Source organism: Balaenoptera borealis, assembly GCF_965194805.1.
Source record: "Balaenoptera borealis genome assembly, chromosome: 7".
Lineage (NCBI taxonomy): Eukaryota > Metazoa > Chordata > Mammalia > Artiodactyla > Balaenopteridae > Balaenoptera > Balaenoptera borealis.
This window is the reverse complement of record NC_138864.1, coordinates 80,027,064-80,052,622: the sequence shown is the minus strand read 5'-3', so window position 1 is coordinate 80,052,622 and position 25,559 is coordinate 80,027,064. Positions and strand designations below refer to the sequence as shown.

The following is a 25,559-nucleotide window of genomic DNA, read 5'->3' as shown; positions in this document are numbered from 1 at the left end:
ACAGGGACCCCTGCACATTTAGCTATAAGAAATATCCATCCATAACTACAAACACTGCAGCAAAAATCACTGGGCAAATAGAATATGGTATTAGAACAGAAAATATACATTAGCCTAGCTACGTATGACTGACTGCCATGAGAAATGTAGGAGATGTGATCTAATAATACTCGTGTCTTAAAATCCTAGTATATTCCAATTGCTTCCAAGGCAGCCCCATCATGAATGTGACTTCACACCAAAGACTCTATAAGAACCTTTCCCACATCTTAGATGCTGAGGACACTTGGCCTATTTGACGACCATCATTAAATCTCCCTTTAGCTTCCATTTTCCAAGTAAACTATTCTCAGTTATTTAGTGGCTCCTGTTAACCAGAACAAGGAAAGATTTAAGTAAGTATCTTTTCAAAGTGTCCAGCAAAATAAACAGAAAGCACAGACAGTAATAAAAACAGCTACCATTTACAAGCGTCAACTGTATGCTGGCACCATGCTGAGTAGATGCTGTGCGCTGTGTCATTTAATTCTCACAACCATCCAGTTCACAGATGAAGACACTAAGGCTTAGAGAGGGGAAGTAACTTGCTCAAGGTCACCACCACAAGGTCACCAACTTGGTCAAGGGCAATGCTGGAATTCAAACCCAACTGTCACTAGATAACTGCTACTCACTTTTCAGATCTCGGTTCCATTCTCACTAACTCAGGGGAGCTTGCCCTAACTTCCTCCAGCACAGGCAAATCCCCTTCGTTACACTTCTGCTGTACCATGGTCTAACTCTGTAGTTCTGATCTCAGCGACAGTCTTACCCTTATTCATTTAAGTACTGAATTCATGTCTGTCTCCCCACCAAACTGTAGGCTTGGGGACAACACAACTCTCACTGTTCTTTATTGAGGGCCTCTGGCCTCTATCACAGCACCAGGCACTTAATGGGTCCTCTGCACACATTTACACTGATTGAACAAATAAATGGGAAAAAACAGTGCTCAGAAATCACCCAGCCACTTGTGCACCGCATTAAGGAAGCACAGGCAGCCCAGTGTTCGTCAATGTGCAGGCACCACACGCCAGCTGCTCACTCGGAGGGGGAGGGTCAAGATAACACTGAGGCAGAGGTCTTTTTCGGAACGGGAAAAGGATCTCAGGTACAAAGCGCTGCAGTGGTGAGACGGACACAGCTGCATCTTCGCATTTGAAGGAGGGCAGCGCGAGGTATGGACTCTTCATCAATCCAATTAATACCCTGTTAACAATAAATCGCTTTTCTGATTCATTTTGGTTGAGTTTTTTCACTACGTATGGCTCATTTCTGTTTTGATTACTTTTCCCACTATTGTAATCTGCTTTCTAGTCCCTTCCTCGAATATCTTTTTTGTTAAAATATTTTAAGCAGAATCACATGCCATTCACAGGCTAGGTTCTTAACACTCGACTAGAAAACTGAAATCAACTGAAATAAAGGAAGCTATATACACAACAAAAAACAGTTATCAAGGGGACTTCCCTGGTGGTACAGTGGTTGGGAAGAAGCCTGCCAATGTAGGGGACACAGGTTCGATCCCTGGTCCAGGAAGATCCCACATGCCATGGAGCAACTAAGCCCGTGCGCCACAACTACTGAGCCAACCTGCTGCAACTACTGAAGCCCGCGTGCCTAGAGCCCATGCTCCACAAGAGAAGCCACCGCAATGAGAAGCTCGCGCACTGCAAGGAAGAGCCAACGCAGCAAAAAAAAAAACAAAAACAAAAACCGTTATCAAATCTCAGCACTTCATCACAAGTCACGGTCATAAGGAAAAGCCCAAGGGTTTCAGAACACTATATTTTAAGCAAGTCATATAGCACCATCCCACATTATACTCACTCCTAGTATAAAAATATTAAACCAGAAGAAGGATTAAGTCCTTTATGAGAATAGACTACCCTTTGAAAACATATCCACAGGCAACTTATTTTAGTCTAAAAAGATTTTTTAAAAAAAAAGGAAAAAGAAAATTATATGTGTTGCCTGTCAAAAAGTGAGGTTCTTAGGGTCTCAGGATTTGATTATCACGATGACAGGCTCAATTTCATAATGTTTTTATTTTTATGCCACAAGTGAACAATGAACTTTAAGAGGAGAGAGAAAGTAGAGACAAGCAGGAGGTGGGGCTTTGCTACATGAATGTTCAGGAAAAACAGGGAAATAACAAACTTAGCTACACTGGTTTGGCAGAGCCTCAAATCCACATAAGGCCTAAACTATTTGCCCCTTTTTAATAGGTAGATAATTCCTCTGCGTAGTCTTTTCAGAGAGTTACGGATAAAGCAGGTCCCACCAGACAAGCAAAACCATCTTGAAAAGCCCAGTTAAGCAACCTCCTGACCAAGAAAGGTGCCTCAGGTGAGTGAAACCTTGGGGAGGCCTTGGGGAGGAAAGAATTCCATTTACAGGTTCTAACAAGATCAAGTATCTGCTAGATGAGTACATTCTAGAGATCTGCTATACAACCTTGTACCTATCGTTAACGATACTGTATTGTTCACTTAAAATTTTACTAAGAGGGTAGATCTCGTGCTAAATGTTCTTACCACGATAAAATTATTATTTTTTTTTAATAATCAGGTATCTGCTAAGTGTTTTCTAGTGAGCCCTTCAGGAAGGACTAAGGGAGAGAAACACCAATATCCCTAAAATGCTGCTGACACAATCACCCCTTCATGCCTCTCTGACACACACACACACCCCCTAGCTTCTCTCTCCTTTTCCTTGCTAACTTCACGTTTTTGTTTCATGTGACCCCTCGGTTCTCTCCTGAGAGGCAGCGCGGTGCAGGATGTACCATGTGATATCTTGTGCTCCAGGTGGGGAAACCGGCTGAGGGAAAAGGAAAAGCACAGCGCTCTCAGCCGTCTCCCCACCACCGCCCAGGACCAAGGAGGCCACCAGTCAGGCCGCTGCTTCACGGGGAGGCCTCGGTCCTGGTCAACCGAAGGCCGCCATTTCAAATCACAACTCGGCCCTGTCACAGACATTACCGTGTACCTGTAAGCCGACATCACATAACGCTTTTATTGGCTGTTTGTTATCTGTCCCCACAAGAGCAGGGCAGGCGCTGTGTCTGTCTCATCACTAGTTGTTACCAGCTGCTTGGCACAGAACCGGCCACAAGGCAGGTGCCCTTTTTCGGGACGGATCCCTGATTTCTGGGCCCTGGGCAGCCCAGAGTCAGCAAGAGGAATCTGAGCAGCTGTGGCAGAAAAGGGATTTCGAAAAGGCAGAGGGAGAACACACGGGGAAGAGGCCCTGGGTCTGGGAAATCCAGATTCCCATTTCTGCTTAAAGGGCCCCTGCCCCAGGGCCGTTCTCTCCAAGAACCCCGAAGAGCCTGGTGGCTCAGCAGCTCTACGTGCTGAGAGGCAAAGCCCAGATGGCCGAGGCCGGAAGGGAGCCAGCTTCTGAAAGACAACACGGCAGGCCCAGCCGTCAGCCCCTGGGGACCTGCCAAAGCCACAGGGCTGGGGTTTCTGCTCCTCTCTCTGCGGGGACACAGCAGAGGCCGAAAACTGGCTTTGAAGAAGCAGGTAGCCATGAGTGCCCATTCAGGAGAGCCATTATAGACCCCAGAGTGTTCTCTCTCTAGAGACACTGAGCCCTGGGGTCTAGTACCAGGTACTAGGTGGTGGCCCCTGATCCAGACATACCTCCAGGGTGGCTCGGGGGGGCAGAGAGGGAGGATGAGATGTGATCATCTTGGTTAGAGGTCAGGCCACTCAGGGTAAGGAGACAGAGAAGACAAGGGGAGGAAGAAGATTCTGGAGTCAGGGCTCAGAAACTAAGCCTGCCTCCCCACTTAAAGAAACCTGATCAGCACCCTAACTGCACTCATTGTCATCCTACCTGCTGAACCCCCTCAGGCGCTAAGTGGACGCGCCTCAGCCCAGCTTCCAAGGCCACCACCATCTGGCTCCATGCTCCTCACCAGTGCTCCCACCACTGAGGTGAGCGCCCCCTCCTCCTCTCCCCGGCAGGAGGCCTGGCATCCCCGGATAACCCCCCCCCCTCTCTGTCTGCCCCTGCCTTACCCACCCCAGTTGAGGGCAAAACATCAACCGCAAACACTCCCACATCCCTTAAGAAGGCCAGGAACTACTCCAAGCACTTTACACACATCCACTGCTTTCCTCTGCACAACAGCCCCTTCAGGAGGCATCATTAGTATCCCCACTTTACACATTAGAAAACTGAGGCACAGAGAGATTACGTGACTGTCTCAAGGCCCCATAGCTAGCAGGAGGCAGAGGCAGCAGGCAGCACCTGAGTCCCTGCTCCCAAGCAGGGAGTTGCAGTGCGTCTCACAGCACAACTCAACTGCCACCTTCTCCCCAGGCCTCCCTGACCCCTCATGGACAGCCCCTTGCAAATCTCCATGCCACTTTCCACACTGGCTGGGCGTGAGGACTGGCTAGGTTCTTGTCTTCTCTCCCTTTCTAGATTAGAAAGCTCATGAGTAAAGCTTCGGGGTATTTCTACATCATCTTCTTATTAGTTTCCTGTTGCTGCTGTAACAAACTGCCATTGACTTAGTGGCTTAAAACCACACAAATTTATGATCTTACAGTTTTGTAGGTCAGAAATCCAACACAGATCTCTTTTGGTTAAAATCAAGGCATCTGCAGCATCGTATTCTTTCTGGAAACTTTAAGGGAGAATCTGTTTCCTGGCCTTTTCTAGGTTCCAGAGGCTTGGCCCCTTCCTCCATCTTCAAAGCCAGCAACACATCATCTCTTTGACCCTTCTGTGGTCACACCTCCCTGAGCACAGCCAGGAAAGGTTCTCTGCTTTTAAGGACTCTCATGATCAGATTGGGCTCACCTGCATAACCCAGGATACTCTCCCCATTAATCAAGGCCCTTAACTTAATTACACCTGCAAAGTTTCTTTTGCCATGCAAGGAAAAATATTCACAGGTTCCAGGGGTTAGGACGTGGACATCTTCGGAGGCCGTTATTCTACCTACCACAATCGTTGTACATAAACCTTGAACACCATGGTCCCCATCATACTTCAGCTGCACCAGCCCTGAAGGCTTGAATATATGGTCCTCTCACTGGCCTCTGATTGAGGTGGACATTAGTTCTTTGCCCCCAAGTCAACTGAGAACTCTTTGAAGGAGTATCCCCAAACAGTGATAGTGATAGTATATGGTGGACACATAAAGATGTTTGATAATCTGAGGATCAAATACAATGCTAATGGATCTACTACATTTGGTTCAATCCCTACCTCATCACTACTTTCTGTTTTTTGCTTTGTATTTTACTTTTATTATGTTTGAAAACAACATTTGTTTCAAAATGTAAAAAAAATGCAAAAGGGTCAAGAATAAACATTCTCACTCTCTCTCTTCTGCCTCTTAGTCACCTTTGGTATCCTTCCAGGGACATTTTATGCATCTGCAAGTAGAATATACTCCTATTTATTACTTCCCCCCCTTCTTTTCTGTAAATGGTAGCATCACATACAGTGCTTCCCATGCCTCCCTCTTTACTTAACAACATAGACTGCTCCACAGCTATCCACAGGGCACCCTGGTTCTCTTTCTGTGTGCTATTCCACTGTGCAGCCACAGCATAATTCATTTCACCAGCCCCCACTGATACTCTTTTGCTCTTAGAAACAGTGCTCAGCGAATACCTGTGATTTTGTCTGAGGGATAAATTTCTATAAGTGGAATGTCTGAGTCAAGCAAGGCCATGTGAATTATTCACTCTGATACTGGCAACATGCCCTCTGCGGGGAACTAATACACATTCGCCAAGTGTGTATGTATGAGTTCTGTTTTCCCACATCTTCCCTAACACGGATGGTTATCAAAGTCTTTATTTTTGCCAACCCCAGATAGGTGAAATGTAGTATATTTCAATGCACTTCAATCGGTATTTTTAAAATTATGTGTGAGGTCAAGCATTCTTCATGTGTTTAGGAGCCACTAATTTATTTTATATGGATTATTTGTTCATATCCTTTGACCATTTTCCTATAGAGTTCTGTTCTTTTCCTTATTGATTTGTAATTCTTTACGTATTAGGGAAATTAATCCCTAATGTATAACATGAAGTGCAAATATATTCTTCCATTTGTAATCTGTCTTTTGTTTTGCTTACAGGGGTTTTGCTATGCCAACTGTTTTTAAGCAATGAATTTTATCAATCTTCTCCTTATGGCTTCTAAGTTTTGTACCATACTTAGAAAGCCCATTCCTACTGCAAAGTTATAAAAATATGCTCCTTTGGATTATTCTAGAGACTAGTCATCTATGAGCAGTGAAAAGTTATTTTCTATGGTCTTGGATTACATCCTGGTCATAATGTGCTACTGGCCATAACATATGCAAACAAATTTTAATTTTTATACAGAAACTTTTATTTTCTGATACTTTGCAGTTTATAAAACATTGTCCCATGACAATCAGTGAGACAGGCAGCACAGGACTTATCTGTCTTATTTTACAGAAGAGAACTTCCCAAGCCAATACCCAGAGAGGGTAAACGACCACCCAACGCTGCACTGTGTGGTCCAGACTCACACTGAGGACTCCTGAAGCTGTTCTCTCCTCTCTGCTCCACTGCCTCTCTCCACAAAAGGACAACATCCATATGCATTAAAATCTTAAAGAACATCTCCAAAGGCATTTCCGAATAATGTCCACAGAACGTGAATAACTTTTCTATTCAAAAAACAGTATTTATTTATTTAAATGGGCCACACAGTGATCCAATTAAACAGTGACTCATCCTCAAACGTCCCATGCCAATGTTCTCAGCAACGGACAGAATTCCGTGTTTCTACACTGTGCCTATATAACCCTGCAAAATTTAATTGAAATGTAAGAGATGTAAATGTCCCCAGATCCCAAGGCTTCTGAGTGGGTCATCAAGAGCAGTGCTTCTCAATTTATGGAGGGGGAGAAGGTGAGTTATATTTTAATTATGGAGGGCTCTTTTCAAATCACACATACCCCAGCGTTCCCCATCACCCACCCCCCAACAGTGCCACCCCAGGAGCGCATAGCATGCCCCTTCAAGTGTATTGATGGTAGAAAATTTTTGAAAAATCACTGTCCAGAGGACAGGGTCTGTGTCTGCACAATCCCTACACACCACACCCTTTGGTTCTCCAACCAACCCCAACTCTTCTGCACCATCACAGTTTTCAGTCACCCTAACCAGGTCATTTCTGAAACTCCCCCCTCAGGCCCTTTGCACCTCTTGTTCCCTCTGACATCCCCCCACCTCCCCGGCCCAACCCACCAAGGTGGCTCCTTGGTTTAAATGACACCTCCTCAGAGGAGCCTTGCCTGACCACCCACTAAAGCAAATTTCCCCAGTAATGCCCTATCCTTTTATTTTTCCTTAGAATGTATCACAGTCTGTATTATTTTTATCTATTAATTTACCTTCTTGTTTATTGTCTGTCCTCTCGAAAGTGCCATGAACTCAGGGACTTGTCTAAATCATTCACACTTTATAACCTTAGCACTAAGCAGAGTGATTGGCATATAGTAAGTGCCCAATAAAAAATGGGTCAATTGAGAATCACAACTAGCTGCTGGACAATCATCGACAGGAAGACACTGGAACTCACCAAAAAAGACACCCCACATCCAAAGACAAAGGAGAAGCCACAATGAGATGGTAGGAAGGGCGCAATCACAGTAAAATCAAATCCCATAACCACTGGGTGGGTGACTCACAATCTGGAGAACACTTATACCACAGAAGTCCACCCACTGGAGTGAAGGTTCTGAGCCTCACGTCAGGCTTCTGAACCTGGGCATCCAGCAACGGGAGGAGGAATTCCTAGAGAATCAGAATTTGAAGGCTAGTGGGATTTGATTGCAGGACTTCGACAGGACTGGGGAAACAGAGACTCCACTCTTGGAGGGCACACACAAAGTAGTGTGCGCATCGGGACCCAGGGAAAGGAGCAGTGACCCCATAGGAGACTGAACCAGACCTACCTGCTGGTGTTGGAGGGTCTCCTGCAGAGGCAGGGGGTGGCTCTGTCTCACCGTGAGGACAAGGACACTGGCAGCATAAGTTCTGGGAAGTACTCCTTGGCGTGAGCCCTCCCAGAGTCCACCATTAGCCCCATCAAAGAGCCCAGGTAGGCTCCAGTGTTGGGTCGCCTCAGGCCAAACAACGAACAGGGAGGGAACCCAGCCCCACCCATCAGCAGACAAGTGGATTAAAGTTTTACTGAGCTCTGCCCACGAGAGCAACAGCCAGCTCTACCCACCACCAGTCCCTCCTATCAGGAAACCTGCAAAAGCCTCTTAGATAGCCTCATCCACCAGAGGGCAGACAGCAGAAGCAAGAAGAACTATAATCCTGCAGCCTGTGGAACAAAAACCACATTCACAGAAAGATAGACAAGATGAAAAGGCAGAGGGCTATGTACCAGATGAAGGAACAAGATAAAACCCCAGAAAAACAACTAAATGAAGTGGAGATAGGCAACCTTCCAGAAAAAGAATTCAGAATAATGATAGTGAAGGTGATCCAGGACCTTGGAAAAAGAATGGAGGCAAAGATCAAGAAGATGCAAGAAATGTTTAACAAAGATCTACAAGAATTAAAGAACAAACAAACAGAGATGAACAATAAAATAACTGAAATGAAAACTCCACTAGAAGGAATCAATAGCAGAATAACTGAGGCAGAAGACCGGATAAGTGACCTGGAAGACAGAATGGTGGAATTCACTGCTGCGGAACAGACTAAAGAAAAAAGAATGAAAAGAAATGAAGACAGCCTAAGAGACCTCTGGGACAACATTAAACGCAACAACATTCACATTATAGGGGTCCCAGAAGGAGAAGAGAGAGAGAAAGGACCAGAGAAAATATTTGAAGAGATTATAGTCAAAAACTTCGCTAACATGGGAGAGGAAATAGCCACCCAAGTCCAGGAAGCACAGAGTCCCATACAGGATAAACCCAAGGAGGAACACGCCAAGACACATAGTAATCGAATTGGCAAAAATTAAACACAAAGAAAAATTATTAAAAGCAGCAAGGGAAAAACAACAAATAACATACAAGGGAACTCCCATAAGGTCAACAGCTGATTTCTCAGCAGAAACTCTACAAGCCAGAAGGGAGTGGTATGATATACTTAAAGTGATGAAAGGGAAGAACCTACAACCAAGATTACTCTACCCAGCAAGGATCTCATTCAGATTCGATGGAGAAATCAAAAGCTTTACAGACAAGCAAAAGCTAAGAGAATTCAGCACCACCAAACCAGCTCTACAGCAAATGCTAAAGGAACTTCTCTAAGTGGGAAACACAAGAGAAGAAAAGGACCTACAAAAACAAACCCAAAACAATCAAGAAAATGGTCATAGGAACATACATATCAATAATTACCTTAAACGTGAATGGATTAAATGCTCCAACCAAAAGACCCAGGCTTGCTGAATGGATACAAAAACAACACCCATCTATATCCTGTCTACAAGAGACCCACTTCAGACCTAGGGACACATACAGACTGAAAGTGAGGGGATGGAAAAAGATATTCCATGCAAATGGAAATCAAAAGAAAGCTGGAGTAGCAATACTCATATCAGATAAAATAGACTTTAAAATAAAGAATGCTACAAGAGACAAAGAAGGACACTACATAATGATCAAGGGATCAATCCAAGAAGAAGATATAACAATTATAAATATATATGCACCCAACATAGGAGCACCTCAATACATAAGGCAACTGCTAACAGCTATAAAAGCGGAAATCAACAGTAACACAATAATAGTGGGGGACTTTAACACCTCACTTACACCAATGGACAGATCATCCAAAATGAAAATAAATAAGGAAACAGAAGCTTTAAATGACACAATAGACCAGATAGATTTAATTGATATTTACAGGACATTCCATCCAAAAACAGCAGATTACACTTTCTTCTCAAGTGCGCACGGAACATTCTCCAGGATAGATCACATCTTGGGTCACAAATCAAGCCTCAGTAAATTTAAGAAAATTGAAATCATATCAAGCATCTTTTCTGACTACAACGCTATGAGATTAGAAATGAATTACAGGGAAGAAAACATAAAAAACACAAACACATGGAGGCTAAACAATACGTTACTAAATAACCAAGAGATCACTGAAGAAATCAAAGAGGCAATCAAAAAATACTTAGAGGGCTTCCCTGGTGGTGCAGTCATTGAGAATCTGCCTGCCAATGCAGGGGACGTGGGTTCGAGCCCTGGTATGCGAAGATCCCACATGCCACGGAGCAACTAGGCCTGTGAGCCACAACTACTGAGCCTGCGTGTCTGGAGCCTGTGCTCCGCAACAGGAGAGGCCACGACAGTGAGAGGCCTGCGCACCGCGATGAAGAGTGGCTCCCCACTTGCCACAACTAGAGAAAGCCCTCGCACAGAAACGAAGACCCAACACAGCCAAAAATAAATAAATTAATTAATTAGTTAAATAAAAAAAGAAAAAATACCTAGAGACAAATGACAATGAAAACACGACGATCCAAAACCTATGGGATGCAGCAAAAGCAGTTCTAAGAGGGAAGTTTACAGCTATACATGCCTACCTCAAGAAACAAGAAAAATCTCAAATAAACAATCTAACCTTACACCTAAAGGAACTAGAGAAAGAAGAACAAACAAAACCCAAAGTTAGCAGAAGGAAAGAAATCATAAAGATCAGAGCAGAAATACATGAAATAGAAACAAAGAAAACAATAGCAAAGATCAATAAAACTAAAAGCTGGTTCTTTGAGAAGATAAACAAAATTGATAAAGCATTAGCCAGACTCATCAAGAAAAAGAGGGAGACGACTCAAATCAATAAAATTAGAAATGAAAAAGAAGTTACAACAGACGCCGCAGAAATACAAAGCATCCTAAGAGACTACTAAAAGCAACTCTATGCCAATAAAATTGACAACTTGGAAGAAATGGACAAATTCTTAGAAAGGTATAACCTTCCAAGACTGAATCAGGAAGAAACAGAAAATATGAACAGACCAATCACAAGTAATGAAATTGAAACTGTGATTAAAAATCTTCCAACAAACAAAAGTCCAGGACCAGATGGCTTCACAGGTGAATTCTATCAAACTTTTAGAGAACAGCTAACATACATCCTTCTCAAACTCTTCCAAAAAATTGCACAGGAAGGAACACTCCCAAACTCATTCTATGAGGCCACCATCACCCTGATACCAAAACCAGACAAAGATACTACAAAAAAAGAAAATTACAGACCAATATCACTGATGAATATAGATGCTAAAATCCTCAACAAAATACTAGCAAACAGAATCCAACAACACATTAAAAGGATCATACACCATGATCAAGTGGGATTTATCCCAGGAATGCAAGGATTCTTCAATATACGCAAATCAATCAATGTGATACATCATATTAACAAATTGAAGAATAAAAACCATATGATCATCTCAATAGATGCAGAAAAAGCCTTTCACAAAATTCAACACCCATTTATGATAAAAACTCTCCAGAAAGTGGGCATAGAGGGAACCTACCTCAACATAATAAAGGCCATATACGACAAACCCACAGCAAACATCATTCTCAATGGTGAAAAACTGAAAGCATTTCCTCTAAGATCAGGAACAAGACAAGAATGTCCACTCTCGCCACTATTATTCAACATAGTTTTGGAAGTCCTAGCCACGGCAATCAGAGAAGAAAAAGAAATAAAAGGAATACAAATTGGAAAAGAAGAAGTAAAACTGTCACTGTTTGCAGATGACATGATACTATACATAAAGAATCCTAAAGATGCCACCAGAAAACTACTAGAGCTAATCAATGAATTTGGTAAAGTTGTAGGATATAAAATTAATGCACAGAAAACTCTTGCATTCTTATACACTAATGATGAAAAATCTGAAAGAGAAATTAAGGAAACACTCCCATTTACCATTGCAACAAAAAGAATAAAATACCTAGGAATAAACCTACCTTAGGAGACAAAAGACCTGTATGCAGAAAACTATAAGACACTGATGAAAGAAATTAAAGGTGATACCAACAGACGGAGAGATATACCATGTTCTTGGATTGGAAGAATCAATATTGTGAAAATGACTATACTACCCAAAGCAATCTACAGATTCAGTGCAATCCCTATCAAATTCCCAATGGCATTTTTTACGGAACTAGAACAAAAAATCTTAAAATCTGTAGGGAGACACAAAAGACCCCGAATAGGCAAAGCAGTCTTGAGGGAAAAAAACGGAGCTGGAGGAATCAGACTCCCTGACTTCAGACTATACTATAAAGCTACAGTAATCTAGACAATATGGTACTGGCACAAAAACAGAAACATAGATCAATGCAACAAGATAGAAAGCCCAGAGAGAAACCCACACACATATGGTCAACTAATCTATGACAAAGGAGGCAAGGATATACAATGGAGAAAAGACAGTCTCTTCGATAAGTGGTACTGGGGAAACTAGACAGCTACATGTAAAAGAATGAAATTAGAACACTCCCTAACACCATACACAAAAATAAACTCAAAATGGATTAGAGACCTAAATGTAAGACCGGACACTATAAAACCCTTAGAGGAAAACATAGGAAGAACACTCTTTCACATAAATCACAACAAGATCTTTTTTGATCCACCTCCTAGAGTCATGGAAATAAAAACAAAAATAAACAAATGGGACCTAATGAAACTTCAAAGCTTTTGCACAGCCAAGGAAACCATAAACAAGACGAAAAGACAACCCTCGGGATGGGAGAAAATATTTGCAAACAAATCAACGGACAAATGATTAATCTCCAAAATATATAAACAGCTCATGCAGCTGAATATTAAAAAAACAAACAACCCAATCCAAAAATGGGCAGAAGACCTAAATAGACATTTCTCCAAAGAAGACATACAGATGGCCAAGAAGCACATGAAAAGCTGCTCAACATCACTAATTATTAGAGAAATGCAAATCAAAACTACAATGAGGTATCACCTCACAGAATGGGCATCATCAGAAAATCTACAAACAAGAAATGCTGGAGAGGGTGTGGAGAAAAGGGAACCCTCTTGCACTGTTGGTGGGAAAGTAAATTGATACAGCCACCATGGAGAACAGTATGGAAGTTCCTTTAAAAACTAAAAATAGAATTACCATATGATCCAGCAATCCCACTGCTGGGCATATACCCAGAAAAAACCATAATTCAAAAAGACACATGCACCCCAATGTTCATTGCAGCACTATTTACAATAGCCAGGTCATGGAAGCAACCTAAATGCCCATCGACAGACGAATGGATAAAGAAGATGTGGTACATGTATACAGTGGAATATTACTCAGTCATAAAAAGGAACAAAATTGGGTCATTTGTTGAGATGTGGATGGATCTAGAGACTGTCAGACAGAGTGAAGTAAGTCAGAAAGAGAAAAATATCGTATATTAACGCATATATGTGGAACCTAGAAAAATGGTTCAGATGAACTGGTTTGCAGGGCAGAAATAGAGACACAGATGTAGTGAACAAGTGTATGGACACCAAGCGGGGAAAGCGGCGGGGTGGTGGGGGTGGTGGTATGATGAATTGGGCGATTGGGATTGACATATATACACTGATGTGTATAAAATTGATGACGAATAAGAAGCTGCTGTATAAAAAAATTAAATTTAATTTAAAAATTTTTTTAAAAATAGGGTCAATTAAGTTTGACTGAATTAGTCCCAGCTAATTCTCTCCATTTCTGCATCACCATCAAGTTTCTAAGCAGTCCAACCACGTGGGCTCGGAGGATGGACAGAGAACATGTTCCTGGACCCTCCCGCAGCCCACCTCTGCTCATGGTTACTCATTCATCTTGGGAGAAAAGAAAGCATTTATCCAGCAACAGTCCAGGATGGAATGTCTTGAAGGCCATGTGCCTTCCTCTATTGTTTTCTCTCTTTCCTCCTGACCTAACTCCACTAGACTGTGGAGGATGAGACTGGAGAATGATGTTAAAGTCACACCATTCATAATCAAAAACAGCAACCCAACGAAAAATAACTGATTGTTAACTATGGGGCCAGACACTGTACAAAGACTATAACATGAAAGATCTCATCTCATCCTCAAGATAGCCCCACAGGCAAGTCTTATTACCCCAATTTTACAAATAAGGAAACAGCATCCAAGGTCATGCAGCTAGTAAGTGAAGGAGCCAGGGTCCAAACCCAGCTAGGTACCACACGGTACCTGCCTACATCTAATATGGCATCCAAGCTACATGCTTAGAGGTAAATGCTTAAAAGATAGCAATGAGTGGAGAATATCAACCAGTAAATTGAGTTATTAATGTCTCAAATGCTTTAGGGATGTCAGGTTGGGGGCAGAGTTCTGTCTATACATGAACTGGGAAAGCCAACAACCAAACATCTGGAAGTGACTTTTTCATCCTCAGAAAGGAGGTAATATTGAGAGAAGTGTAGTGCCTTCATATGACCTCTTTAGGGTCATTAGCTACAAAGGAGGACCCCCAAGAATAACTAGAGGACAACAACAATCCACTTCAATGAGCAATCACTGAGAGCCCACTGTGTGATGGTTCTAGGATTGGTCCTGGCGAGGGTTAAGTCACACTCCCTGAGTTCTAAGACCTAAAGATGTCCAGACACAGATATGAAACAGTTTGCTTCTAATGCAGAGTTCACTGTATGTGCCAAAAAAAATAGCACTGGTAACAGGATTACAGGAAGGAGGACAGTGGAGAGAGAGAAGCTTCACGAAGAACGTAGCAATTGATGAGGCCTCGATGCTTGCATGAGGACAAGCAGAGAAAACAGGACCAGCTTGGGGTGATTAAGAAGCAGCACCACATGGGACTTCCCTGGCGGTCCGGTGGTGAGGACTCCGAGCTTCCATTGCAGGGGGCACGGGTTCGATCCCTGGTTGGGGAACTAAGATCCCGCAAGCCACATGGCATGGCCAAAAATAAAAAATAAACAAAAGCAGCAGCAGGAGCACCACTTTCAGTAGACCTAGGGGTCCAGTCAACCAAGAGTGAAGGGACTGTGTTGGTAGAATATCACAAGGAGGTAAGTCTGGAAGAGCTTCAGTGGGCATCCTAGGATGGGGAAGTCCTGAATGATGAGAGGAGGAATGCTGACTTCTGCTAGAAGGCAGGGATGTAGTACACGGAAACCTGCCACGATGGTGATGACTCATCTGGGGATGGGGTGGAGGATGGATTGATAGGCCGTGAGCTTCATCACTGGGCTGCTGGAATGCACCGGCCAGCAGAAGAGATCATGAGCTCAAGGTGGGAGGGGGGATGGCCAAGCGCATTTGAAAATAACAAGAAGCAGAGCCCAGAGGATTTGGGGGGCAGTGAAATCATTCCGTGTGATACTATAATGGTGGACACATCATATACTTGTCAAAATCCAGAGTGTACAACACTATGAGTTAAATGAACCTCAATGTAAAGTGTGGACTTTGGGTGACAATGATGTGTCAATACAGGTTCATTGTAATGACATATGTACACTCTGATGCTGAGGTTGATAATGGGAGAGGGGAGGCAGGCAGGACATAGGCCGTCTCTGTACTTTCCCTCAGTTTTGCTGTGAACCTAAAACTGCTCTTAAAAATCAAGTCTAGGGACTTCCCTGGTGGTGCAGTGGTTAAGAATCCGCCTGCCAGTGCAGGGGACTTGGGTTCGAGCCCTGGTCCGGGAAGATCCCACATGCAGCGGAACAGCTAAGCCTGTGTGCCACAACTACTGACCCTGTGCTCTAGAGCCCACGGGCCGCAACCACTGAGCCCACATGCCACAACTACTGAAGCCCGTGCACCTAGAGCCCATGCTCCACAACAAGAGAAGCCACCACAATGAGAAGCCCACGCACAGCAACAAAGACCCAACGCAACCAAAAATAAACAAATACGAAATGGTCATTTAAAAATAAATAAATAAATAACAACAACAACCAAAAAAATCAAGTCTATTAGGGACTTCCCTGGTGGTCCAGTGGTTAGGACTCTGTGCTTCCACTGCAGGGGGGGCCCAGTTCAATCCCTGGTCAGGCAACTAAGATCCCACAAGCTGTGCAGCCAAAAAAAAAAAATCAAGTTTATTAAAAAAGATGTACGTAACAAGAATAACTTGAAGACAGAGCATGATGGAAGAAAGGGAGTCAAGGGTGACTCACCAGCCAGGTGACTGGGGTCATAAGCAATGGGGAAGTTGGAAAGGAGGTCTGTTTTTGGACGTAAGAGAGAAAGAAGCTGAGTTCAGTTAGGAACAAGCTAGGATGATGATGGACATCCACACGGAACAGTCTTCAGGCACCTGGAGAACAGTTTGGGATTGAGATAAGAAAAGGGTACAGGCATGCAAATTGGAGACAAAAGTCAGCATTAAATGTTCCCCTTTTAAACTGAGTGATAAATTCTCTTTCAAAAAGGAAATCATTGCAACACACTGGAAATAGTCTTCCCACCAAGCTCGCCACCTCTGTCACAAAGAACTGCCACTGGGGAGGCAAGTTCAATTACATGGGAAGACAGCAGCACCAGGGGTAGTGATCTACTGGTCAAGTCAACTCTCCCCAAACTGACATCAGTCCAGATAGGAAGAACTGGCAAGTCATCTGAGGGACCAGCAAGAAGGGAGATTTCACTTTTGAGCAAGGAGTGTCCCCCTAACAGGAGTAGGAAGGGCACAGTGAATGCCAAAAAGCCTGGCTGCGAATTCTTATTCTGCCCCTTGCCCAGGGAAATTCTTCCACGTCTCTGTGCCTTAGCTTCCTCATCTGTAAAAGATCACATGAGCGAATGTGGAGGTACGCACCTGAAGCTCACTGTGTCAGCTACTGTCACTGCTCATTATTGTCTAGATTTTTCCAAGACCCTTGAAGGGGGAAATGCTGAGGTCTCTTCCTGATGATCACAGAGTACTGTGCCTTTTAAAAATGTGCCTTTTTAAAAATGTCCCCTTCAAGTATCTGATTTGTCAGGTGGGACAGTAATATTTACAGGAACAGAATATTTTAAATCCATATGCTCTGATGAAACAGCCCACGTGGTGAAGCACACACCTTGGCCATTCCCTGCGGCACATACTTACCCACGGGTGTCCAATGCCTGGCCTTGACTCAAGAAGGCTGAGATAAGACATAGAGAAAGTCCTTTTAAAAGTGAGTAAAATGCCAAACTTATTATTCCTTAAACTATCTGCCCGAAGCACTGACTGCAATCCAAGGCATCTGACTCATATCTGTCCACAGACTCAGTTTGGCAAAGTTCTCAAAATAGAGGTCACCTTTTTTCAAGATTTCCCAACCGTCAGGGAAATGAGCTGGCTACAAAAAGCCAGCAACCAGTCTGTGCCTCCCTGTAAAAGGTTAAGTTGATTTCCTGGTGTAGGAATTTTCACATGCACCTGGGCAGAAGGAGTCCCGATTCTCGGGGTCTGATCACCCAGAGATAGCCCACAGAAAGGCTCCACGTCTCCCGCTCTGAGACACCAGAACCCAGGGCTGTGGGAACACCTGCATTCTCCTCAGCTGTCCCAAATGCCACTCTACAGCAAACAGAGCCGCTGTGTCAGTGACAAAGGGGAGGATAATTGTCAGTAATAGAAACCTCCTTCCTGTGTATTGTGTTTATAATTTCTAAGAAGCATAGGTTCCCTTCGTACAAGGCCCCCTGCTCTGTTCCGCACTTGGAACCATTTGGGTTTGTAAGTCTGAGAGGAACTGGGGAGCATCCACAGGCATCAAAATAAAGAGAAAAGACCCTGGAGCTCATGGGAAAGGGGGGAGAGGGAGGGGCAGGGCTGAGAGACCGAGAGAGGGACCCAGGAGAAAGTGGAAGGTCAGGAGCCCCGCAAGGTGACTGCTCCACTAGCTTAGTAAAGTCTTCTGAACCAACAAAGCACGTGGTGGGGTGGATTTCTCCATCAACATGTCAGGGCTGTCACCAAGGTAAACCAGGAAGAACACATGAGCCCTCCCCCAACGCACAGCCCAGGGAATCAGCAGCAAACCTGGGAGGCCTTTGGAACTCCCTGGGCCATGGGCTCGTGGGTTCTCACCAAGGTTAATTGGTTCTCTAAGGAACAAGGACTGGCAGGCCCCCAGATGACACCTAGGTTAGAAGAGAATGTGTCTTTCTTCTCCAAAACTAGTTAAAGATAGTCTAATTTTACTATTTAACATCTAAGCACCAGAGGAATGCATTGAAAAGACTGAAGGGACATCCACCCCAGCTTGCTTGGTTCAGCAGGGACAGGTGCCCCGCACTGATGACAGCCCTTTAAGGTTCTGGGCCCCCGAGGCTTGAGTTGCGTGTGTCCTTCCATGTTTTCTCTGATGTCCAGGGAACTTTGGCCAAATGCTGCAGGAGCCTGAGTGGAATCAGGGAAGCATAAAAAGGCACAAAGAAGGAAAATGCACACCTGCGATGGAAAGTGGGAAAGGAGGGTGGAAAAAAGGAGAAGAAAATAACTTTGCACCACTGATTTCAAAGCTAAAATGCTCTGAAGTGTTAAATCTACCTCACGGTTCGTAAATAATTAGGACAAAACCCTGGCGGCCTATGATATCACTGAAAATCTTTATGATAACGCAGCCTCCAAATTACAGCCTTTTATAATCTGCATGGAGAATGTCTGAGCATCAGAAATGGAAACCTCAGAGTCCTATAGCTAATAATGCACCCAGTATGGCTTTCAAAAATTTCCCCTAATCGTTTTGTCAGAGAGCATGCCATCTTGGCCCTAAAAGTAAACACAATGGTGGGAATTTTAAAATAGAGCACTGAAGAAAAATAAAAATCAGGCATGGAAGCAGCTGTGGGTTCAATTCCTGCCTTATCCACTTGGTCAAGTCATGAAATATCTCTGAACAGTATAAGATGGCTATAATAATTCCTATTTCACAGGGGTCAATGACATAATGTAAATCAAAGTGCCCAAGGCCGTGCACAGTGTGTGGTGAATTCTGCATAGGTGTCGGTCCCCATCTCTTTCCTAAACCTGCCATCATGCCAAACATATAAAAAAAATTTTCCTGGAAACAAGTCAGAAAGCTTTATCACATGCCTGGACACAGAACTAGGACTAGGACTAGATGAAGTCTGTCTTGCCCTCTGGTGCCCCCTTTTATTCCCCTCCCCCTTTCCCTCTTTCTGTTTTTCCATCTCCAGGAATCCAGCACTCCCTAAAGGAGGGCATCAGCTATTAGGAATTTAATTAGGAATTTCCAGTCTGAATCCGAAAGGGGTTCGAGATTTCCTTTTCTTATCTTCCTAAGGGTATCCAGGCTGTCGGGGGGGGGGGGGGGGACGGCAGACATAAAAGATATCTACATATGTAGTTCATTATAATTTCCACTATTAATAAGCCAGATTTGTTGAGTAAGAGAGAATATACTTCCCTTATATTCTCTTCTGCAGGAGAATATGTTCTCAAGAGAATAGATTTCTTGAGTGCAGTTTTAAACTGCATAGGTGGATAATACGCAATCTGGACTCTCAAAGTCAGAAAGCCCAGGTTAGACATTTACTGGGGTCGGGGTGGAGGGGGGATGCTGAGAAAATACCATGAAAGGGTAACAGAACTAGTTTTGCGCTATACCCAGGAAACAAAAACTAAATTGAGAGATGAATGCTGATATTTTTTTAAATGCTTAAAGACTACGTAATCTAGGGCCAATGTACTTCTGAACTGAGCAACTTCCTTGCTACATACAACTCCTGCCTTCAGGAGTGGGGGCTGGAGCACATCTTTGGAATGAGTAGCAGAAAGGGCAGCTGGGGAGAGGACAGCTCGCCTGGAAATCCAGAGGACTGGGTCCTCCACGCATGGGAAACCATACCCTACCCAGGCATTTATGTCATGTTATGTCCTTTTTTTTATCAAAAGCATTCTTAAGAAATGTTTTTTTTATTTTCAGTACTATATACTCATTATTTTTAAAAATAAAAGATTTATTACTTTTGGTCATTGTGCTGTAAGGTTAAAATCATTTCAAAATTTAAAAGATTTTTAAAAATAGGAATCTACTGATGAAATCCTCCATACTACCAACCCCTTTCAATTCCACTGCCCAAACATAATCACTGTCTACAGATTAGGGGTATATCCTTACAGACTATTTTTTCCCCAAAAAAATGAGATCATAATATACCTACTGCTCTGTACTTTGCTTTCATTACTTAATATATAATAGACATTCTCCATATCAGCTCATTTATAGCAATTTCCTCCTTTGTTCAAGGAGGCAAGTATTTCTGAGGGATAAAGTCCTAGAAGGGGAACTGATACATCAGAAAGTAGGCAAAGTTTTAAATGTTATAAATACTGCCACAGTGCCTTTCCAAAAAGCTGTACCAATTTACACTCCCCAGAGAAGTATATGGTGACAATCTATTTTCCCACGCCCTCACCATGGTTGCTTTTTTCCTTTCTTTTTTTAAAAAAATTTTAAAATTTACTTGGCTGAGCCGGGTCTTAGTTGCGGCACACGGGATCTTTACTGCCACGTGCGGGATCTTTAGTTGTGGCATGCAGGATCTAGTTCCCTAACCAGGGATCAAACCCAGGCCCCTGCACTGGAAGTGCAGAGTCTTAACTTCTGCGCCACCAGGGAAGTCCCACCATGGTTGCTTTTAATCCACACTTACCTGATACTAATGAGGTTTAGGACTAAACCTTTCCAATAAGACTAAATATTAGTCCTATTTAGTCACTGGGGCATCAAGCTTTGGCTAAGAGGTGGCCTGGCTTCCCAGTGATTCACACCCTACCCTTAATCTCAGACTTACTGGAATTTTGCTTGAATTTACAAATCTCTCAGCAAAAACTTTCCAACACTATAATTCTACCAAGAGGCCTAAATGGCCTCCTTGTGCCTCAACCAATGCATTTTCTGACTCTTTCCAAGTCTTTTCCCCAAATTTTATCCTCTTGGCTTGTATTTTTCAGCATTGTAGATTCCCATCCTAAATCACTGTAGAGTGGTTGAGCTAACAAGATGGCATGCCAAGGATGATATATTTTGATAGCGCTTCCAGGTAGCTTCGCTGGTCTCTCCCACAGTGGGGAAGTCTAGTGGGCGAGTCGGGCGTCTTTTGGCATTTCATAATTTATTCACCTGGCACCACTCATTCCAAAAGGAGGTATTGGGGTGTGATGGAAAGAATATGAGGCTGGAAGTCAGGAGACCTGAGTTTTAGTCCCCTTTCTACTTCTACTTCTAATTAGCTGCATAGTTCAGATTAAACTATGCTGCCTCTCCACTGGGCTGCCTCATTTGTAAAACAAGATTATTGGACTAGAATAGTCATTACTAACCTTTCTTTCTACCATGGGTGACCCTTTAAGAATCTAAAGTAAGTTGTGCATTCTCACCCCCAGAATAATATAGTCTTGCACAAGAGTATGAAATCATACATTTTCAGGGAGTTCACAGACTCCCTAAAGCCTATCTCTGTATTCCCAGGGTCAAGATCACTGAGACCTACCATAAGCTTTTTAAAAATAACAGAGAATACAACAGAAATGTATGCAGAATCACAAAACCTTAAGCGAAGTTGAATCATTTCCAGAACTAAAAGCATCTCCTCTGCAGAGACTGGGAGGAGGAAGTGGTTACTTAGGGAAAAATAAATGAAAATGCCAATTAAGAGCTGCCCTTGATTGAGGTCTGGCTAAGCCCTTTACCTACATTCACAGAGGAGTGGCTGAGGGAGAGTACCCATTCCAGAGCCAGGCTGCCTCATTCAAATCGTGGCTCCATCATTTATTAATTGACTTAGGCTCTGTGCCTGTTCCTTCTTCTGTTATTAAAAAAAAAAAAAAAAAAAAAAAAGGAAAGAAAAGAAAAGAAAAAAGGAGGCGAGGATTAAAACAATACCTATCTCAAGGATTGTTAATACACATATGGTATTTGAAACCAGGCCTGGCACACACTAAGCCCTAAATAACTATTCCATGTTATAGAAATATGGGACGCATTTGCTGGGTGGTTAAGATTGTGAGCTGAAGAGTTTAGGAAAGCCATAGATATCTTGATAACTCATTTTCTCCCAGATGTAAGCAGAATCTGCTTCAGAAGTTTGCTGTAAGGATTCAAACGTATGGACACCAAGGGGGTAAAAGTGGCGGGGGGTGGTGGTGGTGGTGGTAGGATGAATTGGGAGATTGGGATTGACATATATACACTAATATGTATAAAATAGATAACTAATAAGAACCTGCTGTATAAAAAAATAAAATAGGGACTTACCTGGTGGCGCAGTGGTTACGAATCCGCCTGCCAATGCAGGAGACATGGGTTTGAGCCCTGCTCCAGGAAGATCCCACATGCCGCGGACCAACTAAGCCCGTGCGCCACAACTACTGAGCCTGCGCTCTAGAGCCCGCGAGCCACGGCTACTGAGCCTGAGTGCCACAACTACTGAAGCCCGTGTGCCTAGAGTCCGTGCTCCACAACAAGAGAAGCCACTGCAATGAGAAGCCCACGCACTGCAACGAAGAGTAGCCCCCACTCAACGCAACTAGAGAAAGTCCGCATGCAGCAGTGAAGACCCAATGCAGCCAAAAATAAATAATAAATAAATTTAATAAATAAATAAATAAAATAAATAAATAAAATAAAATTTAAAAATTAAAAAAAAAAGAAGTTTGTTGTAAAGATTAATGAGCCTGCCACATAAAAACTCTTTTCACAATGCCTAGCACATAATCAGTGCTCATTAAGTGTCAACTAATGTTATGAACAATTCTGGGAGGCAAGGATTATCAGTTCCTTTTTTTATCTCTGAATAAAGGATAAATCAGACTTTGAGAGTTAAGTGCCCTGCTGACAGTACCTCAGTTAGCAAATGATTATCCCAGATTTCAACTCTAATGAGTCTGAAACCAGAAGCTGTAACCACTACCACATATAACCTCTTAGTTTGAACAGGGCTTAGAGAACATAAAAGCTGATTCATACCTACTAGATTCTAAGAGAAAAAAAAAAAAAAGACGTTGGTGATAACAGTTCAAAATGCAGGGAATTCTCCATGGAGGTCAACCATGACTTTGGCCAAAAGCCCTCCTTTGCCACTCTTAGAAACGGAAGACTGCAAAGCCCTCCTTTGCCACTCTTAGAAACGGAAGACTGCAAAGGCTGGACCCTGGTCTTAGTCAATTCTAAACCCCTCGCAAGTGGTTCTTAAACCACAGCCCTGACACCAAAAGAGGAAAAAGAAGCCATTTCCCATAATAGCTCAACTAACAAACTGAGCCCTCTAAAATGAAAGTAGAGACCCTAAGGCTGAGAAAAGCTATTATTAAGAATGTTCCAAGGGAGGGTGGGAGGGAGATGCAAGAGGGAGGAGATATGGGGATATATGTATATGTATAGCTGATTCACTTTGTTATAAAGCAGAAACTAACACACCATTGTAAAGCAATTATACTCCAATAAAGATGTTAAAAAAAAAAAAAAACAATGCTCCAAAATCAAGTAGAAATGCTGCAGTAGAACACAACATTAGTCTTTAAACAACAAACTTTTATGTGGGAAAGAATGAAGGTGTTTATTTCTATGTTTGGATACCAAGATCCGGGAGGCCTTCCCCTAAGTAAAATAAGAGGAAGTTACCACAGCCCAGTATGGTGGGGGGAGAAGCAGAATGCCAGTCAGTCAAGAGACATCTGGAGAGGAGCAATGTCACCTGAGCAAGAAGTCCCCACTCTCAACACCAATATCCTCCCTAGCGAAACAGTCACCTCGGAAATGAGAATGAAATAGACCGGCAGGCGAAACAGGGTGATCCAGTGAAATACAGGTCAGTGCTAATCACCTTACTTCACATCTTATATATATTTACTTCTGGATGTATTTTATTTTGTATCTTTATTGAAAACAGTCCCATTAGGCAACCTTAAATCTCCCATGCCTTTAAAAAAAAAAAAAAAGGCCTTAGGATTAGGCATCACTGGAAGGGATGGTAGAAGCAGGAGAAGCACCTCACTCACCTCCATTCTCAGACTGAGGCAACCCAGCTGAGCTTGGTCCAAGGTTGGAGCAGCCAGTTCTCCCCAGTGGCTTCACTCACCCAGCCCACTCCCCGGGGAGAAGAGGTTGTTTATGTATTCCAAGCCTACACCCACCCCAGGCCCCCAGGGGTGGGGAGAACGCTGGAGTCGGGAGAACGCTGGAGTCAGAAGTCCGCCAGAATCTAGGCCTGTTTCTGCTCCCACCCGGCTGAACGACTCTCCTCCCTGGGGCCTTAGTTTCCCATCCCTCAAATGAAAGGTTTGAAGGAGATCACATGAAAGCCTCCTTCCTGCTCTAAATTTCTAATTCCATTATTCTTACACATAAACGTGCCTTGCAGAAATAGAAGCCCTTCCTTTCAAGCAGGACATGTGGCTCTACGTCCCCGTGACCATTCCCCTCAATCACCCGCAGACCATCTTACAGCAGTATAATGCATCGGAGAACAAACGTATGGACACCAACGGGGGAAAGCGGCGGGGTGGGGTGGTGGGATGAATTGGGAGATTTTGATTGACATATATACACTAATATGTATAAAATAGATAACGAACAAGAATCTGCTGTATAAAAATTAATTAAATTAAATTAAAAAAAAAAAGAAGTATGATGCATCAGAACTGAAAAACAGGCTGTTGCTTTCCCGTGGCACCAGACCTAGTAATCAGTCAACGTGGATTTTCTCTCGGGCCTTTCCCCGCAATCCCACAATCCCACGAAAACCCCCTGCCTACCCCTCCCAATTTACCCTTCCGTGAATTGAAAAATACCCACTCACAACCCGGCCTGGTGTAAGGTGCCTCAGCACTTTTCCTGGCATCCAGGATTCCACCTCTGCCCCACCCTCTCCCCGGGGTGTCTTTTTAGCCGGATCGATCCGATCCTTGCCCTCCCCTGGCAAACAGGCCGACCAATTTCTCCTCCCCGGCAGGAAAGGAGGCAGCGCCCGGCTCCAATCCCAGGAGACCCAAACCTCTTCCCAGCCCGCAGGGAGTGGCACCTGGGCGCAGCAGGAAGGGCCCCACGCCTCGGGAAAGGAAAGGAAAGGGCGGCCGGCTCGCTCCCAGCCGCGGTCCTCCCCCCGGCGGCGCGGGGGAGGCCTCCCCAGCAGGTCTCCTGTCACTTACGGGCTGCACCTCCGGGCAGAGCCTGGCACAGCAGGACCGGCGGGCCGGCGGGCCGGCGGGCAGGCGGGCGGCGGAGTTTGCTGACTCAAAGGCGCGTCGGAGGCGGCGGCGAGCGCACACGAGCGCAGCCCCGCGCGCCCAGCTCACGTAGCGGCCCCGCGCCCGCGCTCCGCGCCCGCCTCCCGCTTCCTTGGCCACCGCACCGCCCAGCCCAGGTGCTGCCCGGCGCCGGTCCGCCCCGCCCCCTGCCGCGGACCTGGAGGCGGCCCCTCGGCCCCGGGGGCTAGGGAGAGCCGAGCGGCCGCCGGGGGGCGCAGCGCGCTCGGAGCCCGCTTCCCCCTCCCGCGTCCGCGAAATGG

The 25,559-nt window shown here is 44.1% G+C and overlaps 1 protein-coding gene across 3 annotated transcripts in view; it reads right to left on the bottom strand.

The window, feature by feature from the left end:
• SNX10 (sorting nexin 10) overlaps nucleotides 1-25,325 on the bottom strand; it is a 76,260-nt gene extending 50,935 nt beyond the window's left edge. For 2 of the 3 annotated variants that reach the window (XM_082399594.1, XM_082399597.1), the window contains exon 1: nucleotides 25,201-25,325. The gene's annotated coding sequence lies outside the window, so the exon portion shown is untranslated. Of the gene's footprint in view, nucleotides 1-25,073; nucleotides 25,144-25,200 lie in introns of those variants that run through there. The other variant, XM_082399595.1, reaches the window with a different exon arrangement.
• Between the last annotated feature and the right edge of the window lie 234 nt (nucleotides 25,326-25,559).